This window comes from Lepisosteus platostomus, chromosome 8 (assembly GCF_059453375.1).
Source record: "Lepisosteus platostomus isolate fLepPlt1 chromosome 8, fLepPlt1.hap1, whole genome shotgun sequence".
Lineage (NCBI taxonomy): Eukaryota > Metazoa > Chordata > Actinopteri > Semionotiformes > Lepisosteidae > Lepisosteus > Lepisosteus platostomus.
The window spans coordinates 15,192,151-15,197,150 of NC_142618.1; the positions used below are offsets into that span (position 1 = coordinate 15,192,151).

General features: G+C 54.7%; 8 non-coding genes across 8 annotated transcripts; 5 read left to right on the forward strand and 3 right to left on the reverse strand.

The window, feature by feature from the left end:
- Window positions 1–300: 300 nt before the first annotated feature.
- trnae-cuc (transfer RNA glutamic acid (anticodon CUC)) lies at window positions 301–372 on the forward strand. Its single transcript has one exon. It is a non-coding gene; the product is annotated as a tRNA-Glu (tRNA).
- Window positions 373–458: 86 nt separating this feature from the next.
- Window positions 459–530, reverse strand: trnaq-cug (transfer RNA glutamine (anticodon CUG)). Its single transcript has one exon. It is a non-coding gene; the product is annotated as a tRNA-Gln (tRNA).
- Window positions 531–732: 202 nt separating this feature from the next.
- On the forward strand, window positions 733–805 carry trnat-ugu (transfer RNA threonine (anticodon UGU)). The gene has a single exon. It is a non-coding gene; the product is annotated as a tRNA-Thr (tRNA).
- A 1,223-nt stretch (window positions 806–2,028) lies between these two features.
- trnaq-cug (transfer RNA glutamine (anticodon CUG)) lies at window positions 2,029–2,100 on the reverse strand. The gene has a single exon. It is a non-coding gene; the product is annotated as a tRNA-Gln (tRNA).
- Window positions 2,101–2,302: 202 nt separating this feature from the next.
- trnat-ugu (transfer RNA threonine (anticodon UGU)) lies at window positions 2,303–2,375 on the forward strand. The gene has a single exon. It is a non-coding gene; the product is annotated as a tRNA-Thr (tRNA).
- A 1,065-nt stretch (window positions 2,376–3,440) lies between these two features.
- On the forward strand, window positions 3,441–3,512 carry trnae-cuc (transfer RNA glutamic acid (anticodon CUC)). Its single transcript has one exon. It is a non-coding gene; the product is annotated as a tRNA-Glu (tRNA).
- A 278-nt stretch (window positions 3,513–3,790) lies between these two features.
- On the reverse strand, window positions 3,791–3,862 carry trnaq-uug (transfer RNA glutamine (anticodon UUG)). Its single transcript has one exon. It is a non-coding gene; the product is annotated as a tRNA-Gln (tRNA).
- A 173-nt stretch (window positions 3,863–4,035) lies between these two features.
- Window positions 4,036–4,108, forward strand: trnat-ugu (transfer RNA threonine (anticodon UGU)). Its single transcript has one exon. It is a non-coding gene; the product is annotated as a tRNA-Thr (tRNA).
- Window positions 4,109–5,000: the final 892 nt, after the last annotated feature.

Here is a 5,000-nt window from a genome sequence, read left to right on the forward strand (position 1 = left end):
TATGACACTGAACCTCGTGGGTTTCCCTGTTGTGTCCTTCCAGTCATTCACACCACGGTTCCTCCCCCAGGTGGCTGACCATTGCGTCGCGGAAGCTGTTGTAGCAGTGATTCTTTTACAGGTTAGATCTAAGTGACGACGGCAGGCGGGGTCGTGTCTTCAACGCGTTACTGCAGTTTTAAAATCGCGGGTGGATGAGTCTCTGTCTCAATTAAAGATTGCCGAGCTTGGCCCCGCTTTAAGAGCCGACGTCGGTCGCGCTGCGGGCACGCCACAGATGGGAGAGGGCCTTTCCCTGTGTCCCTGGTGGTCTAGTGGTTAGGATTTGGCGCTCTCACCGCTGCGGCCCAGGTTCGGTTCCTGGTCAGGGAAGCGTGGCTTTTTTCCCCCCACCCCGTTTATTTCAGCGGGAATTCCCGTTTGGCATTCCAGACACCAATTCCAATGTCACCCACAAAAGGTTCCACCGAGATTTGAACTCGGATTGCTGGATTCAGAGTCCAGAGTGCTAACCATTACACCATGGAACCACACGAGAGCCGGGGCGACTGTCGATTCCCTTGGTGATCTTCGGTGTCTTCCATGGGCCTGTGCAAGACTTCAGCTTCGCCGTGGCGTCCTTTCTCTGCTCTCTCCGCTGTGTAGCTGAGCCGGGCACCGTGTCTCCCTCATGTTGCCAGCTGCTTGACTCGGTACGTTTGTGTGCGCGTGAGTCAGGACCTTTAGCCTCGTGGCTCCATAGCTCAGGGGTTAGAGCACTGGTCTTGTAAACCAGGGGTCGCGAGTTCAAATCTCGCTGGGGCCTTTTGCCCTCCTTTTGCACTCGGGCTGGACTCGGAGCAGGGTCTCCCACTTGTAAAGGGGTATCAGCTGAGGGCCATAGTTGTGTGATTACTGGCAAGCAACAGGTTGTGGTGGCTCTTGACTTCCTCTGTCTCTTGCTTGCTTCCTGTCCCTCACTCACACCCCACGCCCCGGGGACGTCACACCCTGCTGTGATAATTGATAGGTGCCGAGGAAAACAATGCCAAGCTGGCTGTCGTTGTCCTCATCAAGTCCCGGGCTCCTCCCCGACTGTGTGGGAACTGACGAGCACTTGCGACTAATGCTGCCATTGGACTCCTTGATTAAGAAGGCGGGGGCCCCTGTGTAGATGAAGCAGCAGTTCAGCAGAAGCGCAAGAGAGATTTTCCTGGAGAGCCTTTGCAGACCAGGAAGCAGACACACTGGCTGCTTGAGTTTTCATTGCCCGCCACAGGCTGCTTTGGCATAACGGGCTCGACCTGAGCAGCGCGGGCATCCCGGAGCCATCTTTTCACGGTCTGGTTCTGGCCTTGTGTAGGGAAAGCCTGGCGTCAATATCGAAGACAGTCGTGATTCCGTTCCCCCAGCGGCAAAGTGCTCTCAACTTGGTGTAAGTCTTGTTTTCTTCTTTGTGCTGGGCGATGTGGTTTTCTTTGTGTGTGTGAGTGTTAACCCACCGATGTGTGATGGCTGTAACTCCTGTGATTGTGAAGAATCTTTAGAAATCTTGTACTGCAAGTTTTGTCTGTCAAGCGACACTAGTCTGTATGACACTGAACCTCGTGGGTTTCCCTGTTGTGTCTTTCCAGTTTTTCACACCACGGTTCCTCCCCCAGTTGGCTGACCATTGTGTCGCGGAAGCTGTTGTAGCAGTGATTCTTTTGCGGGTTAGATCTAAGTGACGACGGCAGGCGGGGTCGTGTCTTCAACGGGTTACTGCAGTTTTAAAATCGCTGGTGGATGAGTCTCTGTCTCAATTCAAGATTGCCGAGCTTGGCCCCGCTTTAAGAGCCGACGTCGGTCGCGCTGCGGGCACGCCACAGATGGGAGAGGGCCTTTCCCTGCGTCCCTGGTGGTCTAGTGGTTTGGATTCGGCGCTCTCACCGCTGCGGCCCACGTTCGGTTCCTGGTCAGGGAAGCGTGGCTTTTTTCCCCCCACCCCGTTTATTTCAGCGGGAATTCCCGTTTGGCATTCCAGACACCAATTCCAATGTCACCCACAAAAGGTTCCACCGAGATTTGAACTCGGATCGCTGGATTCAGAGTCCAGAGTGCTAACCATTACACCATGGAACCACACAAGAGCCAGGGCGACTGTCGATTCCCTTGGTGATCTTCGGTGTCTTCCATGGGCCTGTGCAAGACTTCAGCTTCGCCGTGGCGTCCTTTCTCTGCTCTCTCCGCTGTGTAGCTGAGCCGGGCACCGTGTCTCCCTCATGTTGCCAGCTGCTTGACTCGGTACGTTTGTGTGCGCGTGAGTCAGGACCTGGAGCCTTGTGGCTCCATAGCTCAGGGGTTAGAGCACTGGTCTTGTAAACCAGGGGTCGCGAGTTCAAATCTCGCTGGGGCCTTTTGCCCTCCTTTTGCACTCGGGCTGGACTCGGAGCAGGGTCTCCCACTTGTAAAGGGGTATCAGCTGAGGGCCATAGTTGTGTGATTACTGGCAAGCAACAGGGTGTGGTGGCTCTTGACTTCCTCTGTCTCTTCCTTGCTTCCTGTCCCTCACTCACACCCCACGCCCCGGGGACGTCACAACCTGCTGTGATAATTGATAGGTGCCGAGGAAAACAATGCCAAGCTGGCTGTCGTTGTCCTCATCAAGTCCCGGGCTCCTCCCCGACTGTGTGGGAACTGACGAGCACTTGCGACTAATGCTGCCATTGGACTCCTTGATTAAGAAGGCGGGGGCCCCTGTGTAGATGAAGCAGCAGTTCAGCAGAAGCGCAAGAGAGATTTTCCTGGAGAGCCTTTGCAGACCAGGAAGCAGACACACTGGCTGCTTGAGTTTTCATTGCCCGCCACAGGCTGCTTTGGCATAACGGGCTCGACCTGAGCAGCGCGGGCATCCCGGAGCCATCTTTTCACGGTCTGGTTCTGGCCTTGTGTAGGGAAAGCCTGGCGTCAATATCGAAGACAGTCGTGATTCCGTTCCCCCAGCGGCAAAGTGCTCTCAACTTGGTGTAAGTCTTGTTTTCTTCTTTGTGCTGGGCGATGTGGTTTTCTTTGTGTGTGTGAGTGTTAACCCACCGATGTGTGATGGCTGTAACTCCTGTGATTGTGAAGAATCTTTAGAAATCTTGTACTGCAAGTTTTGTCTGTCAAGCGACACTAGTCTGTATGACACTGAACCTCGTGGGTTTCCCTGTTGTGTCTTTCCAGTTTTTCACAACACAGTTCCTCCCCCAGTTGGCTGACCATTGTGTCGCGGAAGCTGTTGTAGCAGTGATTCTTTTGCGGGTTAGATCTAAGTGACGACGGCAGGCGGGGTCGTGTCTTCAACGGGTTACTGCAGTTTTAAAATCGCTGGTGGATGAGTCTCTGTCTCAATTCAAGATTGCCGAGCTTGGCCCCGCTTTCAGAGCCGACGTCGGTCGCACTGCGGGCACGCCACAGACGGGAGAGGGCTTTTCCCCGTGTCCCTGGTGGTCTAGTGGTTAGGATTCGGCGCTCTCACCGCCGCGGCCCGGGTTCGGTTCCCGGTCAGGGAAGTGTGGCCTTTTTTCCCACACCCCGTTTGTTACCCTTAGAGCCGTGCAAGACGTTGAACTCGGAGGAGGTGTTCCGGGTATTTTGACGACGCAGGAACCTCTGTCATACAATACACGCATGTCTGCTGTACACTCAATCGTCTGCAGTAGTGGGTGATATCTTGCAGGTCCTAGAAAGGCTGATGAGTAAAAGCAGGTTTCTTTGCCCACAGCAGAGCACACAAGGAAAGCAGCCCACGATTCCATACACAGGTTTCGATTTCAATGTCACCCACAACAGGTTCCACCGAGACTTGAACTCGGATCGCTGGATTCAAAGCCCAGAGTGCTAACCATTACACCATGGAACCACACGAGAGCTGGGGCGACTTCCATGGGCCTGTGCAAGACTTCAGCTTCGCCGTGGCGTCCTTTCTTTGCTTTCTCCATTGTGTAGCTGAGCCGGGCACCGTGTCTCCCACATGTAGCCAGCTGCGTGACTCGGTACGTTTGTGTGTGCGTGAGTCAGGGTCTGGAGCCTTGTGGCTCCATAGCTCAGGGGTTAGAGCACTGGTCTTGTAAACCAGGGGTCGCGAGTTCAAATCTCGCTGGGGCCTTTTGCACTCCGGCTGGACGCGGAGCAGGGTCTCCCGCTTGTAAAGGGGTATCAGCTGAGGGCCGTAATTGTGTGAATACTGGCAAGCAACAGGGTGTGGTGGCTCTTGGCTTTCTCTGTCTCTTGCCTGCTTCCTGTCCCTCACTCACACCCCACGCCCCGGGGATGTCATACCCTGCTGTGATAATTGATAGGTGCCGAGGAAAACAATGCCAAGCTGGCTGTCGTTGTCCTCATCAAGTCCCGGGCTCTTCCCCGACTGTGTGGGAACTGACGAGCACTTGCGACAAATGCTGCCATTGGACTCCTTGATTAAGAAGGCGGGGGCCCCTGCGTAGATGAAGCAGCAGTTCAGCAGAAGCGTGAGAGAGATTTTCCTGGAGAGCCTTTACAGACACACTGGCTACTTGTGATTTCATTTTCTGTCAAGCGAAACTAGTCTGTATGACACTGAACCTCGTGGGTTTCCCTGTTGTGTCCTTCCAGTCATTCACACCACGGTTCCTCCCCCAGGTGGCTGACCATTGCGTCGCGGAAGCTGTTGTAGCAGTGATTCTTTTACAGGTTAGATCTAAGTGACGACGGCAGGCGGGGTCGTGTCTTCAACGCGTTACTGCAGTTTTAAAATCGCGGGTGGATGAGTCTCTGTCTCAATTAAAGATTGCCGAGCTTGGCCCCGCTTTAAGAGCCGACGTCGGTCGCGCTGCGGGCACGCCGCAGATGGATGAGGGCCTTTCCCTGTGTCCCTGGTGGTCTAGTGGTTAGGATTCGGCGCTCTCACTGCTGCGGCCCAGGTTCGGTTCCTGGTCAGGGAAGCGTGGCTTTTTTCCCCCCACCCCGTTTATTTCAGCGGGAATTCCCGTTTGGCATTCCAGACACCAATTCCAATGTCA